Raw genomic sequence first — 23917 nt, 5'->3', positions numbered from 1 at the left:
CAGCCCTATATTAAACCTGTATTAACTAACTTGTAACACGATGCTTTAATTACAAGCTTTTTTCATAAAGAAATATCCCCTTCTCTCACGGTTTCTGCTGAGCGGCGAACCCGGGCTCCTGCGGTAAGCGCGCGGAATTCTAACCACTAGACTACCAAGGACACTTCTAAATCGATAAAAAATGTTCTACTTAAAACCACTGTGTTCAGCGTTTTACTTCATCAAAATACATCTATATAATGAATCCTGTTTAGGTATGAAATGTAACACTTTATATTTGATTCAGATAATCATTCACCACTTTTAGGCAGAAGATATCCTTCACAAGTTATTTATTTCAGTTTTATGCAGCCTATGCTTCTTAACCCTGCTTCCTAAAAACAGAACATATATACTATTTCAAGATTTAAAACGCCTGCTTTAAATCCGGGAAGGAATTAGAGCATATTCTCTCCTTACAGAGAGGTTAGTTTTATGAGGTTGTGTGTGTTTTAAATCAGTAATGTGCCGTAGTGTGGAGTCAGATTGTACTTACCTCCCCGGGGGGGGAAACGATTTCTTTGAAGAAAAAACCTATACCTAAAGTCCTTCTGTTCCAGCTATAAACTAATTCAAACTGAGGCTTTACAACATTTTAAGGGATTTTATTTACAAAATACAAGAGAGTATAGAAATATTAGAAATGGACAAGAAAGGAAAAGAAAAGAGGTTTATATGCCTATAAACTCATCAAATGGAGTCTTTGTTAATTTCCCCTAATAGATGTTTTTCTTGGTATTTTTCACAATTTGCCAAAGCACAAGACCAGAGTTATTGCATGCTCTCCGATTTTAAACTTGCGCCTATCCCTATCTACCATCCCACTGAGTCTGTAAAAATGGTAAGGACTTAAGGAAGATTGTTAACGACACCAGTCAGTAAATGGGAGATATTGTCTCAACCCAATCTCCGTTAATTCCAATCACCATTCTATAAGACCCCTGTTCTAATATTCCCCATCTAAAGTTTTTGAATTTTACCAAGTCAGCTGTGTTTCAAGAGTTTTAAAGAAGTGTTTTAAAAGACTCTGCCTCTAAGTTCTTCGAAGTCCAAAATCTTTCAGAGTATTTTGGACTCACAAAGTTTTTCAAAGTTTTTCTTCTGCCTCCATGGTTGAAGGGTCAGATAGAGTGTGCTGGAACAGAGCGTGACAAACCATAGAGTATATAGTAGTGCCTGCAAAAGACGGCCAAAAAAGCCCTGTCCTGCTCCAAACGAGCTGTTATATAGTAATCTGAGGACCAATGAGACTTGAGAGAGGGAGGAGTGAAAAAGGCACAGCTGCGCGGGAGACCCCGGTAGCCCCCTTCCTCTACTCCTTCCTATGACCCCAGAACACCTGCACGGGGGAACCAGGTAGCCCCCTTCCCCCTACTATGGTCAGCTTTCAACCTGATGAGCATTCATACTCTATTCTGTTTCATTAAAAATATCCTACTTTTACCTATGACAAAATACAAATGTCACAAGATATGCACAAGTAATAAGTTGCATCAAGGTCACCTCACTCAACATCTGGAAACACTTACGGAAGCACTTCCGTCGTGTTTCGGCCTACTTCCCTTGTGTTTCGGGCTATTTGCAGCGTTTTTCTAAATGCTGCGCATGTGTTGTCAAATTGATGAAGATGTTATCTTAATTTGCTTGCGTTTTCTCTTCTTGCATGTGTTTTCTGATGTTGCACTGCCGTGAGCTCTCAGGGCCACCGTACCGATGGCATCGGCAACAACAACAACAACTATTGGTGATGATCACCCATAACATAAGCACAACTAGCAGCACAGAAACCTTCAAATGCAATGCTACTGACACATGAAAACACTGACACTCCGACTCAACACCATATTCAATATCAATTTCAATCGATAGCAAAACAGAACAACATTATTTCACTCACCAAAGCACTTATTAGGCTATTTGAAGAGAAAGGCGGCCCCGTCAATATGGACAGCGACGTTCACTCGTCCAGCATAGACCCAACAGCATCCAGCTGACTATTGCTGCTCTCATCTTATCCTCTCACAAAGGTGTTTTAAATCCTTGTATCCCGTCCTCGACCAAATGCCTTCTCCACCGAACAGCAAACAAGGAAATCATAAGAGTGACTTCTTAGGGTCGATAGCCATTAGCCTTCTTTAGCATAGGCTACCACTCCACATTATATCTACAGTTCTCTTTTGCCAGCGGCAAAATCCGGTGGATCGTGGGCACCAAGGCGTTTTACTACCAATTTGTCTTCCAGACTAAGCGTCTCAAGTCTGTGCTCCAATAGATGATCTACTTCATTCATGTTGACTCGTTTTCGTTTGTGTAGCCTACATCGGATGTTGTTAGCGAGGTCTCTTCTTGCTACTGGACTTTTCGCGCTGAAGTAGGACAGCGATGACACCACACACGACAGCGAATGAACTGTGAATAATGAAATGACACTGTCGTGGAACGAGCCATATATGTCCATGGCGGTTCCTAGGGAACAGCCCCCTGTAGGATGTAAAAATCTCCGTCCACTTCAATAGAGAAATACTCTGAGCATGCGCATTTCAATTTTTCAAGTCCAATACACATTACATTGGGCTGAGGGGGCAAGATCCATTCTAGCCCCTGTCGGCACAAATGGCTCACACGGCTGCCGTAGTCTTACTGCAGAGACACAAATCAGACCAACGCAATCTGAAGAAGCAAGCTAGGGTTGACTAAAAATGAACTAAAAGCGCCAAACTTTATATATATATATATATATATATATATATATATATATATATATATATATATATATATATATATATATATATATATATATATATATATAGGCTATATATTTTTTTTCTTCTTGTGAGAGTAGGCGAGGCTTCAAATTGTATCAACAGTGTCCATATGGTCACTCCCACTCAGTCAGTCCCTTCATATCTTAGTTATCTTAATTAAAATTAATATTTTTGTTTTGAATACTAGAACTGTAAGTAAATGGGATAAACATTGTTGCTGAAAGAGATGATGAGACAGGACAAGCGAGAGGCAAAAAGAAAAGAAACGGAGGAAAAACATTAAAAGCTGAGATAGCACTTATCAAAGTAGTGTGAAAATTGAGTCTGGGAGTTTTGTCTGTGGCTGGCAGATGTGGTGAAAGGGAGCTTGTTGGCCATATTAATAGTGTGACATCCCTCTGGTACTTCCTGATTGCAAAGCTTCCCGGGATTTACGAGCATCACATTGCTTTACTTTATTTTCCTTTTGTTAAATACATTAAATATTAAATAAAGTCATGAGCTAAAAGTCATTCCTGGTCTCCTCTTTGTCCTTCCCATGATAATAGACAATGGACTAGTCTAGTTTTTTGGGAAGGTGAAGACAATAAGACCATGTCACAGTCTAAACATGTCAAACACAAGGATATTACACTGTCATAAAATAGGGTTGTTTTCACAGTAATTAGCCTACTGCTGCAACCTGACTATCATACGGTATGATCCTCTGTAATAAGCAGTCTCTCGGCAAACACACCAACATGAACCGAGACATGCGCACACATACAGCAAAATAATACATGTATTTGCTTGCTATTTTTTTTTGGGCTGCACAGTAAGGTCAGATTAATTTTTATTGCTTTCAGGGTAAGTGGTTCTCTTTTCATCCTCTTATAGGCCTTTCACACCAAAATGAACCAAGAGTCAGTTCCAGGCTGGTGTTGGGGTCAGTTCAAAACTGGTTACAGCCTTATCCCAGTTATGAACCGGTTGGTTTCACATCGACCGGAGACAGCCATGGAGCCGGCAAGAGAGCAACGTCATGACGTCACTGTAAACGTGTGTGTACGTCACCCGACGCCGCTGCTCTTGTGGCTAACGCTAAAGCTACCGCTAGCTTTAAGCACAACAACAGCGGCGAATACGTCTTATTTTTACACTTGTTGGCTCTCGCTTTGCTTTCTTAAGCAAACAGGACCCATACAGCGTATTCTCGCCGGTCAATTTGATCGCTACGTTCGGTAATTATGTTATGTTTACGTCTCGTAGTAGCGGTGTTTTTAAATATGGCGGGCATGAGGTTTGAGTTGCTCTGGTTGGTCAGGATAATCCCTCCCCCAACCGTTCGCGCAAGCAGTTCTTATCAAACCCTGCTCAATCCTGGGGTATGAGTTCCCCCGGTTTTTACGGCCCGGAGCAGGCTCTCTGGCGGTGTGAAACCAAAACACTGGCTCTAACTCCGAACAAGCCCAGAACTAGCTCCGATTTTGCGGCGGTGTGAAAGGCCTATTATAGGTTCATGACAGCTCTGCCAGCCCGGGAAAGACATCTCCATTTCTCCTGCTGATATGGACAGTTTTATCTTATTTTGTACATACAGGCTGAAAGGAAATCGGGTGTGATGCACTGACACACACACACACACGTTACACACACGTGACACACACACACGTGACACACACACACACACACACACACACACACACACACACACTATTAAAACAATTTGATCAGACACCTCTGCTCAGACAGGTAACAGCACTACGAAAGGCTTCAGATCATGATAGGATTTCTGCTGCTTTCATTACTATTAATGACTCTTTGGGAATATCCGTGCATGTTGGTTCCCTGTCAATTAAGTGCAAGACAAGCTCACCTCCTTCGGCCCTCTCCCACAACTGCTTTCTTTTCCCTTTTTTTCTCCAGAAATCAATTTTTTCTCCAGAAATCAATTCTCACTAGGCACTGACTCCATTATGGCTGCATAATTACTACAGTTCTGCCTCCATCCTTTTCTCTGAAAGAAACACCTTAATTCTGGGCCTGACAGTGATTATTGTTTTGATCCATCACTTGGGAACTGAAAGCTGAAAACACTCTTTACATTGCACCATACCACATCTGCATGCTGTGCGCTCATCTACCTCCAAAGCTACACATAATAGATGAGTTACTAAACGTTGACCCTGAAAAGCAGCGTTTTCCACTGTATATTATTAGTAGTAGGTTTGAATATTGTGATTGTATTTCTTTCCTATGTGTAGATCATGTCATTTTTCATGTTCACTGCACACGCCTGATGTGCGCCTGGATTATGTTCATCAGGTTTTCCACCACGCATAAACTACAATAGATCTTTTTTTGATTTACATACGTATGTTACTCTGCTCATATGCAATTTTGCATGGTTGTATGCTCACATGAGATTTCTTTCTATTTTCAATGCTTGTGTGTGTGTTCTTCATGCAAATTGTGCACACGTGAATTAATGCGAGATGTGAAACAGACGGCTAGAGCAGGGCTGGCAGCAGTATAAGTAGCAGGTATACTTTTCCTGTCTTTTCTCTCAAAGGCAATGCAAAGAACATGTAACATGACATGAAGATAAACAAGATGAAAAAGCAGATCGTATATATTAAAAAAAGCAAAGCCAATGGTAGGAAGACTGGCCAAGGGATCAGTAGGTTTCTGTCTATAATTGAAAATCTAATCCAGGCCTTAGCTAGCCAGACTGAAGGCAGAACAAGCCTCTCAGAGAGCTGATATTTCAGAAATCATTACTCCAGTGTGGAGGGACTGAGCTGCACCCCATCTCCCTGGCTCCCTGCTTGATCTGTACTTTCCCCCTGGAGAGCTGGACACTCCCAGATGGAGCATAGCCCATACTGTGTAGCTCTTCATTGAAGTCTGGACTGGTAAATGTCATTTCAATTCAACCCACACGTGTAACCTACACATGATACTGATTGCAAAAAACAATAATAAAATCGAATACATTTAATTTTTTAGGCCAAATCGGTAGTAGGTAGATTTTATTACTTTAGTGGCCTTAATTCACACAGGAGCAACCAAGATGTGAACTGAAAAAAAGGTATGATAACTGACATAGTGTGTCAATAAAAGTTGCAAGGAATGTACAGGATGGTGTCAACATTGAGCTGCAAACAACTGTGTGCCTGTCTTGCACAATCTGCTGCTGTGAGTTAGGCTACTATACTCACACACAATAGCAGACCGCTCTAACCGATTTTGCCATAGAGACAACTCTGACCATCAGATAGGGCATGTGGTCTATCTCAAAACCCCATGTTAGCACCCCTTATCAAGTATCATTACTCTACATTAATTACATTATCGGAGACATGATTAGAAGGCAAGAGTTTGGATCTTGGGTCAGTTGATTTAATCAAATTCCTAAATGATTAATTTTAATGAAAACCCTACTTTCTTAGCTTTTCCAATCACCAGCATTTAGGATAGGGTTCTATTTGCAGACCGATGGGGGATTTTTTTCTAGGATGGCGAGGGAAGGTTCGGTCTTGGCCACGCCCCGAACTCATTTCATTGGTCAAAAAAAAAAACGTTAATGTGAATTTTGATAAAATGATTTGCGTATTTTAATGTGTTTGGACTTTTTGTGTTTTATTTATAAGAGTTTATATTTTTAAGTGAAAAGCCTACTTGTGATAATTGTGAATTAACACTCTGAACCCTAGGGCTATTTTGGCCGTTTTGCATACTTTTGATCAATCCTTACTAAACTACAGTAAGAAATGTTTATCATGCCAAAGTTTGGTATCTTTTTGTTCAGAACACCCTAACCTATATGACCTGATAGTTATTTCTTTCATTTTGACATGTTAAATGATCATATTGGACCAAAAACCACATGATAAATGTAAAAACGGATTTAAAAAATATATTATTTCTACCATGGGTAACTCAAACATTCATATTGAATTTTTTTGAAAGCTGAAAATAAATACATGGAATGTTTTTATGGTAATTTAAAAGTTTGATTGAGGTGGCATCAACCTTCATACAAATTTTATGAACAAATAGCAGGTGAATACAAAGGGCGTTTTCCCCAAATTCCTCAAATTTCTGTCAATCATAATACAGAGGGCACATAAAAATTGTTTAAGCTTGCTGTGTTTGGTATATTTTGTTTCAGTAAAACTTCACCTACATTACCTGCCAGTTTTTTTTTCAATTTGACATAATATTTGAACATTATGGACCCAAACCACAAAATTATTATTTTTTTTTCATATATGCCTTTTTATTAAAAAAAGCTAGGCCTAGGTAGACCTATATAATAAAACATACAGTATATGGATACATATATGACAGGTATGTGTAAAGAACAGATTATTAGGCTACTGTGTCTGTAGGCTACACGTTATGAAGGCTGGCTGCTCTGTGTGTACTCAGTGCTTCAGTCAGACAACAATGGCTTTATGTAGCCTACATAGTCATACTTTGACTCTGAGGATGAACTGTCCTCCTCCTTCATGTCAAAGAACAAGCTGATAGCTTGACTTACGTTCAAAGTGTTCTTCAATATGACTAAAACATTCTCAGTAGTCTATCTTCAAACCTCTCAGTACCTCTCAATCTTCCTCCCCGTCTGTCAATTTTGTTAGCTAGCAGCCTCGTCTCTCTCTCGCATAGAGAGACTCTCCCACAGCTCCCGCCCCCTGTCACTCTTCTTCTTCGTCTCTTTTGGTGTAGCTTCGTATCACTCCGCCAACCCCTGCCCCTCCTCCTCCCCTCCCTGGTAAATGCAGCCTGTTGAGTAGGAACTAGTTTATGGCATCATTTTCTGATCGTAAAATGACAAAATAATGGCTGTGACCATCGAATTCTCATACCTTTGAGCCCGCGAAAATAAAATAGATATGTATCAACTTCAAACCGTTATATCTCTGGTAATACTCAATTTAAATGAAACAAAGACTGGCATATAGCTTTAAGCCAGTACTTTCGACACACACCGTCGGCGAAGTCCCCGCTTTAGTTTTTATACTGCGTCGGATCGAAGGTGATCACGTGATCAGCACGTCAAGTAACGCAATGCTGCGTGACCAGAGTTCCAAGGGTTAAAGAGACGGATTTCGGAAGATGTAGACAAAGCTTTTGTCAAGTTCTTCCCTCTTTCGTGCAGTCTCCACTTGAAGGAGTTGGATATCTACTAATGAATATGCCGGTATTCCCTTCACCAGATTAAACACCCCTAAATTAATATCAGGATGTTTTCATGTAAATATAGCCCGTCAAGTCTATTTGTTCCTTGTTTAAACCTGTTCCACTATAAAGTTTATGTGTTCATCGACCCCTGCACTTTTATATGGCAAAAAAAGACCAAAAGCCGATTTACACAATTCCCAAAAGGTTTTACTTTTCACCAAAAAACCTTCACACCATATATTACCTTAAAGGCTCTGGTTTTAAAGCATGTGACCCTTTGACCCCTGCCTATCTCCAGATCTCCCCCTGTGTTGATCCCTTAATGACCCTTACAATTGTCACTTCTAATTTTATCCTAGGTTAAGTCCAGATTTCAGACCTTTATCCTAGATAAGTTTTTAGAAAGGAGGAGATTAGATAATAGGTTTTTAATTATTCTGGTGGATGAATACCTCACATTTACCCCTGGCTTCAAAAGACTACCGTTAAGTCCTCACTAAGTTCATACACCTGGATGAGCTAGGCCAATAGATAAATGCAAATCCCTCCTAATTCAAGGAGTGTGTTTATGGGATGTGTATTCTTTGTTATCAGTAGTGTAGCCATAGTGTAGATTTGAATTGCTTACCTCAGAGGCGCCGCAATCTCTTTAAAGAAAAACCCTAATTAGGTCCTTGTTCCCAACTTTAAACAAAAAATTCAGGCCAAAGATTTATAACGTTTTCAAGAAATTTTATTCAACCAATATAAAAAGATTATATGTTCACAATATAGAAAGAAAAGATAAAATAAAATGAAAGGAAGGAAAATAAGTACCTACACTCCCATTAATGTGATTAATACATGTAGAGAAGTATAAGACTTAACTTATTTGTTTTATGTATTTTGTTCACATTGAATTTAGTTCATGAGTTCTCCAATGTCAAAGCTTGTTCACTGTCTGCCAACTTTAAATCCTTGACTAGATGGCCGAGCTTTCAACCAAAGTCATATAAACTTGAATTCCTTCAAATTTTTATAACAATGGTGATTTTGCAACACAAATAGTCAAGTAAAGTTGGTTCAACAATCTAAAACCGTGATGTTTGTCCACTGTCTACACAACTTTAAAAATCCTTGAGTAAATGGCCGAGCTTTCACCAAAGTCAAATAAATTTGAATTTCTTCAAATCCTTATAACAATGGTGATTTTGCAACACGAATACCAGGAAAAGTTGGTTCAACAGTCTAAAACAGTGATGCTTGATGCCATTCCACAAACCTGGTTCATCAATTAATTCCTATTAGTAACCCAAATGTTCCCTTACCAAACCTCTCAGAAAAAAGAAGAATTGGTTCAGAGCGTCACCCTCTTTTCAAGAACAAACAATGAACAGCCCTCAATTTTTCTAAGTATTTTGCACTCAAAAAGATTCAGAGTATTTCTTTCGAGTTTTTCTTCTAAGTATTTCGTCCATGCTAAAAGAACAAAAAAGTGGAACAGTCAAAACTTCCCCAAAAACCAGCAGCAGACCTTCTTGCTCAAAACCCTGGCCTTAAATAGTCTGAAGACAGAGAGAGTGGGTGTGTGTATTAGGAGGGGAGAGGGTGGGGGTAAAGATGAGGGTGTGTGTGTCCAGCTCAAGGACCCACTGCCCCCCTTGTCTCTCTCACCCCTGACCTGTCCCAGGACAAGCCCAGGCATGCCTTTTCAGAGAGGCCTTATGAATTCACAATTATGTATATATTTCAGGATAACAACTTGAATACAACACTTTTAGTGATTCTACCTTAATATTAAAGGTCACTTACCTTGCCTGTCTTATTAAAAATATCATACTTTTCCCTACGAAAACAAGAAATATACATTTCACATTCTCCTAAGAACAAGATATGTACAATGAAAAGTTGCAATATTCTTGCCTATCTCAACACTACGCAGAGTTGCTGGGCTTCACTCAAAATAACCACACTTTTCTTTTCCTTCTTATCTTCTTTTATTTTGTGATTTCAAGGTTTCAGGTAAGTAGGTTGTTTGCAAGTAGCAGGTAGGTTGTTAGGTAGTTAGTTAGGTGGTAGGTAGTTAGTTAGGTGAAAAACCTTTAGAAACAATAAACAAGAAAAAGGTTGTTTTCACAATGTTCTGGAAAATATACACTTTTAACAATTCTTGCCTTTTTCCTCTTAAATTAAACAAAGTGCATCATAAATTATCCCACTGTTATCATTATCAATGTATTGAGGGATTTTCTTAAATTAATATTACAGATTTTAAATATTTTACATTTACTTATCTAAATAATGTCACCATAATAATATAATTCCATCATAATAATTTTAACTTATTTATCTGTAATTTATAAGCTCACTATACAATCAACAATGTTCTTAACTTAAACAATCATTATCATTAAATTATGAATGAGAATCAAACATGACACAGACTGGCATTTATAGGGTTAACCACGGCACTGCCGGTTCGGCCCCGTGACTAACACTAGCAGCTATCGCCTGCACAAACATTTAATTTCTATTGTCCACAGTCTCTCCTGATGGGCTCGGTGTCTTACCGGCTGCCTCTCTGGCGTTTGTAGATTCGTTTGCACGGGATTAGATTTTTTTTTAACCGAGCGCTGCTCCAGTCGCGTCTTGTTCTTTTCACTTCATCAGTAGTTGTTGTGTGCCGCCTCTTTTTATAGTCCGTGCGGCAACTCAGACTGCCGAAAGGTTCCTTTCCAGCTTGCGACGTGAGTTTATTAATTATTTCTTTAGTTTGACTTCACAGCTTTGTTGCTTCATTCATCTTCTACCTCAACATCTACTTTTTACCACCGTCCTGGCCACTTGGGACTGGTAACAAACTGACTTATTTTAGTGTCTTCTAGCACCATAGCCGGTGGAAACTGTGTCTTTTTATTGTTTGACGTTGTTTACAACTTCATTCAGTGAGGGAAGGTGATTCACCGCTAGGTGATCGCCGCCAGGAAAACAAAACGAAGAAGAAGATCTGGGTGATCGCCGCCAGGAAAACAAAACAAAGAAGAAAGTAACGTATTTCCGGTGGGGCTCCGCTCCCCCATGGGTCTGCAAATAGGCAGTCTTGGCATTTAGGCTCATAATGCATCTTACGTTGTTTCCTGAATCGTTATGTTATTCAGTTTATTTTCTTGTATATCGGACGCATATCCTGAGCTTAAAGATACGTCCCCATAGAACATTACTTCATGAAGAACAAAAACCTCTAGTATCATTTAAAGATATCGACTTTCCAGTTTTTTTTAACCTTTATTTATACAGGTATATCCCATTGAGACCGAATTTTTTCTCTGGAGTTAAACACTCATTGAGGATTTGGTATCTGTGATGGCCACAGCCATGGCCACTCAGCTTTCTTAAAGTCGGTATGACAAGTAAGCTCGACAGAGAGGCTTTCAACCGGTTCAAAAGGTTTGGTTATGTTGCCTACAGTAAGCTCCTTGCAAAGGTGGAGGGGCCTTTTGAAGTGCAGAAGAAGCTGGGGCCCACAACCTATCAGGTATCCACTCCAGGTCATCAGCATGTTAGCCGTGTGATTTATGTTAACCTCCTCAAGGAGTGGTTCCCAAGGGCTGAAGTGTTACTGATTAGAGATGTAAAGGAAGAAGAGGAGGCCGATGACCAGTACCTGCCCGAGCCAGTGTCAACAGAGCTTCATTTAGGTCATCTTTCAAATGATCAGCAGTCTCAGGTAAAACCTTGACTTCATCCAGACATATCTAAAGAATACCCAGGGCGCACAAACCTTGTGGAACATGACATTGTATTAAAACCTGATGCAACAGTAAAACGTATGAGTTACAGGATACTATAGTGCCTCCTGTTGTCCTTGAACCACCATCCTAAAAAGTCCTGGTTCAGCTCTCTGTATTCCCCGTCGTCATCGGCGGAAATGAGGCCGACGATTGTAGAGTCGTCAGAGAACTTTTGCAGGTGGCAGTTAGCAGAGTTGTGGTTGAAGTCCGATGTGTATATGGAGAAGAGGAATGGAGCCAGAACGGTTCCTTGTGGGGCTCCCGTGCTGCAGGACACCCGATCTGACTCACACTCCCGAATCCGCACATACTGTGGACGGTTGGTGAGGTAGTCCAGGATCCATGCAGTCAGGTGGTGGTCCACCCCGATCTGCTCCAGCTTGTCCCTCAGAAGTAAAGGCTTGATGGTGTTGAAGGCGCTGGAGAAGTCATAGAACATGACTCTCACAGTGCTTCCAGCCTTTTCCAGGTGAGAGAGGCATCTCTGCAGCAGGAAGATGACGGCGTCATCCACCCCGATGCCAGACTGGTAGGCGAACTGAAGTGGGTCCAGGGATGAGCTCACCAGGGGGCGGAGATGGGCAAGGACCAGCCTCTCCAAGGTCTTCATTAGGTGGACTGTCAACGCCACCGGCCGGTAGCTGTTGAGGTCCTTGGGCCGCGGGGTCTTTGGTACCGGTACCACGCAGGACGTCTTCCACAGCTCTGGTACTTTCCCCAGCCTCAAGCTCAAGTTGAAGATGAGCTCCGCTATCCCGCACAGCTGGTCTGCGCAGGATTTGAGGAGCCTTGAGCTTATGCCGTCTGGACCCGTGGCCTTCCTCACCTTGATCCTCCTCATTTCCTTCCTCACCTGGTGGAGGGACACTCTGGGGGGTGGGGTGCTGTGAGGTGTTGGAGTGGGGGCGGGTTGCTGGTTGAAGAATGCTGAGTATGAGAGGTGTGAAGGGGAGCCGAGTGCTGTGGAAGGGGGGGAGGTAGAGGGGGGGCAGTAGTCCACAGGGGGTGCAGATGATGGGGGTTGCAGCAGCAGGGAGGTCTGGGTGGGGGGAGGGGTGGATGGCTGGTCAAATCTATTAAAAAATAAATTCAAATCATTCACCCACTTTTGGTCCCCCTCAGGCTGTTGGTTGGGCCCCTTGAACCCAGAAATGGCCTTGAGGCCCTTCCAGACCCCGACGGTGTTCTTCTGCTGCAGCTGGTCCTCCATCTTCGTCCTGTAGACATCTTTCCCCTCCCTGATCTTCATCCTCAGCTCCCTCTGCACAGTCCTCAGCTCCACTTTGTTGCCAGATCTAAAAGCCCTCTTTTTCTCCTTGAGGAGGGCCTTTATCTCTGGAGAAATCCAGGGTTTGCCGTTTGAGAAGCACCGCACAGTCCTGGTGGGTACGGTGTTCTCCACACAGAAGTTAATATAGTCCGTGATGCAGTCGGTGAGACCGTCGATGTCTTCCCCATGGGCATCACTGAATACTTCCCACACAGTTGTTTCGAAACAGTCCTTCAGAGCCTCCTCGGCACCATCGGTCCATCGTCTAACTGTGCGGGTCACAGCTGGCTGCTTCTGTGCAAGAGTGGTGTACACAGGCAGGAGGTGCACCAGGTTGTGGTCAGATCGGCCCAGGGGAGGGAGTGGTGTTGATTAATATGCCTCCTTGGTGTTGGCATAAAGAAGATCCAGTGTCTTATTGTCTCTGGTGTGGCATTTGACATACTGGGTGAATGTGGGCAGAGTGGAGGACGGAGGGGCATGATTAAAGTCCCCAGAGAGAAGGAGGAGAGCATTGGGGTGTTGTGTCAGCAGCCTGCTTGTCACCGAGTGGATGACGTCACAGGCCGCTTCAGCGTCAGCAGAGGGGGGGATATACGCAGCCACCATGATAACATGCGAGAATTCCCTTGGCAGATAGTGTGGCCTCATGCTAACAGCTAACAGCTCAATGTCCTTAGTGCAGGTCTGCTCCTTAATAGTGATGTGCCCAGAGTTACACCATCTATCGTTCACAAACACTGCCAATCCTCCTCCCTTCCTCTTTCCGCTCTCCGTTGTCCTGTCCGCCCGTATGATGTGGAACCCGTCCAGCGCAGCGTGCGTGTCCGGAGTTAGCTCAGTTAGCCAAGTCTCCGTGAACACCATGAGGCTACACTCCCGGTATTCCCTCTGATGGCGAGTCAGCGCCGCTAGCTCGTCCATCTTGTTAGGGAGAGACCTCACGTTTCCCATGATGATGGAGGGTAGGACGGGTTTGTAGCGTCTTTTCCTGGCGCGACGTTCCGCCCCCGCACGGCTTCCCCGTTTCTTCCTCCTCAGCTCGCGGGGAACATCGGGTCTCTCCTCGGGTAGTAGCACCGCCGTGTCCCGGAATGCTAACAGCTGGTCCCTTGAGTAAACAACTGGACCATGGCTGCGCGCTGGGTCCCCAGACACGGAGGGGAAAATTGAAATTAACAACAGGTAGACCACGACAAACTTGACGTGTCTAGCTGCCATACTGCACCGATTAAGAAAGGTAGCAGAAAAGCAACAAGAAGTAAACAAAAATAACATTATATTGGAAAAAGCTCAGTAGTGAGCAGGAGCTGCTGTAAAGGGCAGCCACTCGTGCGGCGCCGGAAGTCAAGTAAATCAAATTTCCGCTAGAGGGCGCTGTTATTAAGCCCCGACTGAAGAAAGTTTGAGAGGCCACGCCCCACACACCGTAAGTCCGATTGACTTGAAATTTCTCCCACAGGTGTATTTTAGGGTGCTCTACAAAAAAGCCTCTTGGATCATTAAAGTCAACCTGGAAATATTTTCGGCTAATTAGCATACACTGAAAAACAGGGTTTTATTCACAACTTTGTCAAGTTTTACTTTATCAACACCAAATGTCTCACGAAGCCCCGGGGGACTATATCCACCTATTCGTAGGATAGCTTGGAAAACATGGCCGCCATTGACTAAAACGTTTATGCAGGGGCAGGGCTTAATAACAAATTGGCCATAACTAATTGACCATAGGTCCTATCATCATGAAACTTGCAGGATATGTGCAGAAGACATGTGGTAACATGGCCCTCTAAGCTTGTCGAGATTAACCCATAGGGGCCCCCACAAATGCGAAAACCATCATTCAAAAATGCAATGTTTGACAGGCCACGCCCCTCGCCCCCTGACTCTGATTGACTTGACATTTCTTACACATGTACAGCTCATGGTGCTCTACAATAAAGCCTCTTGGACCATAGGGGTCAGCCATTATTTTCTTTCTTCCCTAACTTACATGACCTGAAATACAGTGAAGTCACATTCACTCTGTGGATTTCCAACCTATCATCACCAAATTGTATACACAGCATCAGGGGACGGCCACAACTCGGGACTGGAGTTCGGAAAGCCCACGGCGGCGGTTCGTAGAAGCGTTCTGGCCCGGCCGACGAGCGGGGCGCCGCCGAAGCGGGGATTGGCGGCCTGCGCAGGGCTGCCCGTACTTTCAAAATCTCCGCAGGATTTTCTAGTTTCTTTTGCTGCCGCTTTCTTCCACTCTCACATGTGTGTGCCTATCCACGGGGTATATATGCGCTAATGGGCTTGATTACTACTTGGATACACTTGTTGCCACACACACACCCCCACACACGATACATGCGTAGCCTAATTCCACCTGTGTGGGGGAGACCACGGGGCGCTGTGTGTGACTTATGCGCTGATAAAGAGGTGGGTGTTCGATTCGCCTGGCATCGATTTATTCAGTTTCAGCACCACTGCGATGGACAGCTCCCACCAAAGAACTTATTTCACTTCATATTACGCGTTCTCCAAAGAAGGCACTTAAGAAGCCATCTGGGAAACACCCGTATCTTAACACTCCTTCTTTGGCGAACCCTTCTTTGGTCCCAAAGAACGATCGAATCTGGGAAACGCGGCCAATATTGTTTGAGCCAAACATGAAGTTGGCGTGCGCGGCTGAATTTGACGTCACCAAATCGAGGCGAAGGCATGGGACCGGGGACAATACATTGTTTCCCAGCGGTCAGGTCGGAGTCGATTAGGGTTTTAAAATCAGTTTTAAGACATTCTGACTTTTCTGACTTAAGGTCATTTGAGCCGATATGTGTCACGACTATAGATGCAGCGGGATTACTGTGGATAATGTGTGGAAGCACTGAGTTGATGTGGGATACCTGGGCACCGGGATAGCAGAAGGTCTCCGCCCTCGGCAGGAGAACTTATCGGACCATGGATGAGCCAACGAGGAGGCACTGGGGTTCCGCTGTTCGGCCTTGCTGCGCTGCAGAGCAACCATGTGAAGGCCGGGCTGGATCATTAGCCTGCAGTGTTGATGCCCGCGGTCCAGAGCGGCAAAGCTGCGTAGGTTGAGCCGGGCGTCTGGTGGATCCTTCTGAACGTCTGATGATGGCATCCTGCAGAATCCCACGTCGGTTCTCTCCCGTGTTGGAACGACGAGACGTCTGGGAAACACCGGCCACAGGTGGAGAGGAGACAGCGGCGGCGGGCAGCGAAGTGACAGCGGAGGTGGAGGACGAGGTGGCGCGTGCCATGGCAGTGGTGGTATCCCTGTCCACAGGTGAACCGTGGCCAACTGGACATGGCTGGAACCGGGGAGGAGAGCTAGAGCCATTTGCCATTGATGGCAACTCCTGTAGGCTCATAACTTCGAATCTGTTGCCAAGCTCCAGGCGCTGCGGTGCTCGGGGAGTCCGCGGACGACCACAATGTTTACCCTTGCGGGCTGTTAACCAATTTATCGGTTTAACAGGGGTCGAGCTCAGCGGGAATTGTCCATCCCCTTTGTTGACAGTCGCTGCCAGTTTAGGTTTTGCACCAAGTAGACTCCACTGATCGTTGGGTTTGGCTAACACAGGCCCGGGCACAGTGACAGGAGAAGAAGATCCCACAATGGCGGAGCCGGACCACGGGAGAGTAGGATCATCGCCTGTCATGCAGAGGGAGCCGCAGCCAGAGGATCTTAGGGCGACAAGGTGCTTCATTTGAGTGGAAGCAACAGAGGATAGCTCCATGATGATGTCGTTTTTACCCCTGAGTTCAGCTTGCAGACCAGAGATCCTCTCCTTCAGTCGGCCTAAGGTAAGGTTGCATTCACACGTTTGTAGCATGGTGGTAGCTGGTGCTAGCTTGCTTAAAGGCTAAATATGTAATTTTCTAATTTTCTTAGAAAACAATAGATAAAATATACAAAATAATTTCAAAGACACCTCAAAACTTGATGAAATATCACAGTATCTCTGAATTGAAAATACACTTCTGCTAGCAGAAATATTGATATTAAGGAATTTTCCGGGGGTCTAAAGCCCTTGAAAGTTCCCTTTTTTCCTTTCTTTTCTGGTACCCTGATTTATGTCCAGGTCCTGGCATCACTGAGCTTGCTAGGTTAGCTAGCTCATCATCAATGCATGCAACGGTTTTGAGGGGGAACTTTTAGTTTTCAATATAAAATGTGATATATTTTACCCAAGTAACAATGAATAAAAATGTTTCTTTTATAGAAAGTTCTCTTATAGCGTTCATAATAAAGGTTGGCTAAATTAGGTAATCTGCAAAAAAAAAAAGGCTGGGCCCTAGAAAGCTTTCCCACTTTCTACCCCTTATGGGCGGCCCTGAATTTACATGATAATACTCTGACTTTTTAAGTCGATAATTGTAAAAAAGGAAACAAATTGGGTGTACCAGGCACCGTCAAGAACACTGAAAAAAAAAGAAACTGGCAATGAATGGGGTAGAGGGGCCCACACCGATATTATTTCAGGGGGCCCAGAATTCCTCTGTGTCACTGGCTGCTTTGGGAATAAAAGGAGAGAAACTCATGGTGTGGCCCCCATCTTCCCCTGACCTCAACCCTATTGAGAACCTTTGGAGCATCCTCAAGCAAAACATCTATGAGGTTGGGAGGCAGTTCACATCAAAACAGCAGCTATGGGAGGCTAGTCTGACATCCTGCAAAGATATTCAAGCAGAAACTCTCCAAGAACTCACAAGTTCAATGGATGCAAGAATTGTGAAGGTGACATCAAAGAAGGGGTCCTATGTTAACATGTAACTTGGCATGTTAAGATGTTTTTGATTGAAATAGCTTTTGATTTCACTAAATATGACCTCCACATTCTGCAAATTCAACAAATGACCATTTTTAGTTGTTTACAACCTATAAAATGTTTTGAAACTCTGTTGTGCATAATGATTTGGAACAGTGCATTTGGAGTTTTTTATTTTTGAAAAAAATACTTTTATTATTGGGAGGTTTGTTCAATAAAATTCGAAATATACTCTAATGGTTGATGACTTGAAAATTATACTGACTGTGATTTGCATCGACTATTTGGAAAATCTGTGAAAATCTAATTTGCCTTTCATTTGGAATGCAGTGTACTTTCGAGAATCAATATTAGACTCAATATAAATCATATGCATCATAAATGACATAATTTTTAATGTGAATTATCTATGAAAACTCTATGTAGAAAGATAGGGCTTTTAAAAGCAGCGCTGCAGCAGTTGAGACGTTGTATGTGTGTCCGAAAAAAGCGCGAGAAAGGCAGCAGTAAGGTAAGACGACGCGCTCCAGAGGTAGACGCAGGATGTGTGTGGAGGCCGTTAAGGTGACGTCGGCAGACTGCCAGCCACTGATTGGCCAGAGACTCCCGGCTGCATTCTTATATACTCCCAAACTCTCTGGGACTTTTCAAATGTATCTTTTTTTGTCGCGTTCTCTGGCTCTCTTTAATTTGATTTGCATCACAGATTCGAAAAAATGTAATGAAATGTCCATATATTCGCTAAGCTCACCCAGTTGTGTTGGTTGTTGGGGATGTTACTTTAAACATACTGTACACGACAGGAGACATGTAGGGCAGCTAGCAACTGTATAAAACCCATCTCTTCTCCTCTGCCTACCCCTAGATTACCCACCAACCCAAACCCCATCTACTCTACATGTTGTTTTTGTTTGTTCATTGTTGTGTTATGTAAAGCACTCTGAGTGCGAGAAAAGTGCTATATAAATAAAATGTATTATTATTATTATTATTATTATTATTATTATTATTATTATTATTATTATTATTATTATTATTATTATTATTATATAGCCTTGTTAGCCAGCTGGGACAGAAATGATAGCGACTGATTACATTACAAGCCTCGGACTGCACTGATTACCTCAATAAATTATTCAGGCTGAGACACGGCTTGGTTTTGCAAACACGTATCCTGAAAAAATCACTAAACTGTCAACTTTAATATGCCCGTGTTTACGTGCATAGGGATGTACGTGACGCATCCCTACAGCTGACTGAGTGGCAGAGTCACACATTGGGACAACAATCTTCCCTTTTAATGGCCCGTAGCAATATTCTTCTACCTCTTTTAGCAAACAGATAAAAGAGGGGTTTAGGGTATTTCTTAAACATTTTCAATCCGTATTTTTGGTGATTGGTTCAGGCAGGGGTTGACACTAAGGTTTCAAAAGCACTTGCCCATAGGGCAAGTACAGGTAATGTTTTACTTGCCCGAATGTTGTGTTCACTTGCCCAAAAAAAGCTAAAAAAAAATGTAAACAGTGATATATGCTTATTAAAATATACATTTTAGCAAACCTTATCTCTTAAATGCAAACACTGCATACTTGTTTCATCCTGACCACATACAACCAACAACAATTCATATACAGTAAGCCTAGATATCATGACATCACACATACAGCCAATAGCTTGGTCCTGCTGCAGCATCGTGAAAGGGCCTCTTTTTGCCATGCACCTGGCCTGGTTTTGGGGGCAGGGCTCCAGAGTGCGCCTAATTTGGGCGCACATGCGCCCAAAAATCTGTGGAGTGCGACCAGATATTTCCACTGGTCGCACCAGTGCACCTGAAATTGATCACGTCATATTACATGTAATATTGGGTGTTGTGCTGCACGATTCATCTAATTGCGATGTGAGCAGCTAGTGCAATTACATAACCGCAAAATTGGCTGCTGCGATTGCGATTCAATGTAGGATAAATGTGCGCGCGTGTGTCTATACGTTCCAACTGCTCCTCTCGTCTTTTTGGTAGCGCCCCTCTGACACAGTGTGTGTGTGTGTGTGTGTGTGTGTGTGTGTGTGTGTGTGTGTGTCGGTGTGTGTGTGTCGGTGTGTGTGTGTATCTGCGCGCGCACCTACACGGCGTGCAAGACGGTTGCCGAGTCGACAGCAGAGTAAACAAACAAACATGGACGCCGACGCGCAGCAGCATCCACGCTGAACTGTGACGGAAAACAAAGGCATATAAAAGAGTTGCCTACCATGAACTGTCTTTGGGTTGAAAAAAACTCCTTCAACTCAGTATCCGTCTACCTGTAGTCCAAAAAAATAAAAAAAATGCGCACAGCTGCTGCTGCAGACGGGCTCGGAGAGTCGGCACCGTGCGCATCAACAGTCATTCAAAGCAGCGGTAGTTATCATACAACCGGACGGTGTAGAAAGTCCTGTCAGTTAAAAATAGTTATCCAGTTTTCAAATCCATGTTAAAATCGGCAGGATATAGCATGTGATATAGAGCTAGATAGCTTAAAAAAAAGTTGCTAACGGTGTCAAATGTGTTGTGTTCAGGTCACCTCGGTAATATAAATTTTAGGCAAAGGTAAATAAAAGGTCATCATGGTGTGTTCAAATGTAACAAAAAAAAAGAATTTTTGGTTTTTGGAGAGAAATTTTAATAATACAGTTTTGGTGAAAAACTTGTTTTTTCAGCAATATAAAATAGATAGTAGCCTAACTATGGAATTATGACCTGTTTAACATCCTATCTTGAGCTCTGATCATCTTATGGGCAATTAAAGCAATAATACCAGTTATCTTTCAACAAAATAATAGAAAAGTATGGATAGTGGTATCGATAAAGACCCGGATCGATAAGGAGACTCGATAATGCTTATAGAGACTATTGTCTTTGGAGGAATGTATTTATTTTAATGGGGAAGTATTTTTTTATTTTATTACATTTTTTAACTATAAATTTTATTATTTTGAAAACAGTATAGGCCTAGTAGAAGCTTTATTTTTTATATTTTCACTGATTCTTAATATGTGCTTGTTTTAAATTGAGATCAGGTATCGAAGCTGTCAATATTCTCAAATCTTCCTTGAAAACCAAGAAAGTAGAATCATAATAGCCTACCATTTATTATATTGCGTCGCAAATCGCAATATTGGCCACTATAATCGCATTTCTCCAATTCATGCAGCACTAATTTGGTGCACCCAAAATATATGCTGGTGCACCTAGATGAAAAAGTTAGGCGCACCGGTGCACCCAATGAAAAAAGTTAGTCTGGAGCCCTGTGGGGGTCTCAGAAAACTCAGTCTAGCTCAGAGTCAAGCTGAATGTTAGCTTCTACACAAATGTGTTCAGAAAAATGTGACTTATTTTACTTATTTAAAACGGTCACATTGTGCCAAAAAGTGATCGTCTGCCATAAAATGATTAAAGTCCACCATGTTAAAGCTATTGCCCAGTTATACTGTAAGTAGGGAGGGGGATCATTAATTTCTTTTCATATTGATACCATTATAAAGACTCCACAAACCAAATCTTTATTGATACTTTTCTATTATTTTGTTAAAACAGAACTGGTATTATTGCTTTAATTGCTTATAAGATGAGCAGAGCTATAAGGATAGGACTTTAAACAGGTCATAATTCCATATTTAGGCCTACTTATTATTTTATATTGCTGGGAAAACAAGTTTTTCACCCAAACTGTATTATTCAAGCTTCTCGCAAAAAACTAAAAATAATTTTTTCTTGATGTTACATTTGAACACATCATGATGTCCTTTTATTGTCCTTTGACTAATAACCATTTTACTGAGCCGACCTGAACACATCACATTTGAACGTTTGCGATTGTTTTTTGAGCTAACTAGTTATTATCCTGCAGATTTTAATATGGATTTAGGGACTTGCTAAACAGTCTCTCGTTTGTTGATCACCGCTGTTTTGAATGAATGATGAGACGGTGCCGAGCCCGTCTGCAGCGGTAGCAGCTCAGCGGACGGGTTTTTTTTTTTTTTTTGGAGACGGAGTTGAAGCGGGTTGAAGGAGTTTCTTCAACACAGTCGAAGGTACAACACTTTAGTTGAAGATGACCCGACTACTCGATATTTAAAATTACATCATGTGCCCTACTGGACTCCATAGCGGTATCGATAAGCTCAAACGTTAGGCCTATTGATTTCTGGGTTTTGAATATAGCGGAACCAGATCCGTATAGCCTAATTAGAGCCGGCTTTTGGAACGTAGACAGCGAAACTGCGCGCACACAGGCTGTTCTGTGTGTGTGTGTGTGTGTGAGTGAGTGAGTGAGTGAGTGAGTGAGTGAGTGAGTGAGTGAGTGAGCGTGAGCGTGATGCTGCTGGCTGCCGCGCGCAGCTGCTCAATTGCAAATATAGCATAGCCTATCTATTTTGTGTGGGTTAGCGGGAAACAAATTGTTTTGCGGACTCTAAAACACATGAATAAATAGCCTAGACTACTGACAACCCCTCTAAAATCCACTTTCCCGTCTGGGAAACCAAAAAGCAATCTCAACTTTCCCGAACATTATTTTCACTTGCCCCGGGCAAGTGGGCAACCGTTAGTGTCAATGGCTGGTTCAGGTAATAGTACAACAACTGCTCTTAATTTCTGCTTTGCTACTTGGCTCCGGAGTTGGCTTTCTGCCCCTTTGTACGACGACCCTGCCCATGTTCAGGAAGTACTATATGCAGTGGAAAACGACCCGTGTTGCTACCAAACCAAGTTGAGCTGAGTCGAGTTGAGTCGAGCTACATGTGCGTTGGAAAAGCGCCATAATGGACTCCTGGACAGTTCTCTGCAGCTTGCTGGGAATAAAGGGGCGGCGCCTGAGAGAGAGCTTTTTTACACGGGAGGTGGCCTAATAGGACCCTACCAACTCTTGCCATGGAAGAGGGGGAGATCTTCATTCCTTTTTAAGATACATTGTGACTCCTCTTGCCTTTCTGCTTGGTTCCTCACAGTATTAAATACATATTTTTTTTAAAGTGCCGAACACCGCCATTCTAGCCCCTATTTGACACAACTATGCATTTCCCCCTTCGCAAATTGATAGTGTTTTTTTCAATCAGGGAAAGTAGAGGTCTTGTTACTACTATTAAAGAGGACCTATGATGCTTTTTGACTTTTATGACCTATAAACGTTGTTATGATGATTCATAGTCATGCTTAACCATACTAAATTATCAAATAATGACTTACATGCATTTCGACGTATTCCCTGCTGACCGTCTGGGGTGTCTGTGCAGAGCACTAAACACTATTCTAGCCAGTCGAGAAGTCACGTCTTCAAAGCGGTCTACCCTTTCATAATTGGTGACGTCGCATAAAAATTGGTGATGTGACCACGCGGATGTTTCCATGTATGGTAATGCTGTCACTTCCCTGTTCGCGTCTGCCTCGCGCCCTTATAGGTCCATGCTCGCGCTTCCCGCCACTGAAAGTGTTTCGGAAGGAAGGTAACCAATCACAACGGAGTGGGGTTTGCAGGAGGGGGGGGGGAGGGTAGCGGAGATGGCCGATGCACAGGCGGAGGGAGCGGAGATTGCCGAAGCACACACACTCAAGTGTTGACAGGATGTGCTGGATCGCCAAAATAAGAGAAAGAGCTTCCCGAAAATCTACATAGTTTTTTGTGATGTGATTCGTGTCAGGTTGCTCTATAGCAGTGTAAAACAAGAAATTAAGACCAGAAAAGTAGTATAATAGGTCCTCTTTAAGGATTTGTACACAGATAATGTATTCTCTTCATTTGCTCAGCTGAGGGATAGATCCACTGAACACACAACTAAACCTGATACCAAAGAAATAGTCTCTAAGTTTGTAAACTTGTTTGCAGATCACACTGCCCCGTCCACGCAGCATCTGAGGGAGACCGGGGAGAGAGAAATAGGAGTAGGAATTTCAGAAGATGCTTGGGCCAAGTGTCTACACAGCATACACTCTTGCTCGATCAACTCTAGGCACCAATAAATTCAGTATAAGGTTGTTCATCGGCTCTATTATCGTGTGTTAAATTACATTCATTGTCAGTGGCGAACTTAGCCATTTAGGGGCTCCAGACGAACAGTCTTTTCGGGGGCCTTGCATCTAATGTACCT

This window comes from Ammodytes marinus (genome assembly GCF_949987685.1).
Source record: "Ammodytes marinus genome assembly, chromosome: 16".
Lineage (NCBI taxonomy): Eukaryota > Metazoa > Chordata > Actinopteri > Uranoscopiformes > Ammodytidae > Ammodytes > Ammodytes marinus.
This window is presented reverse-complemented; position numbering follows the sequence as displayed.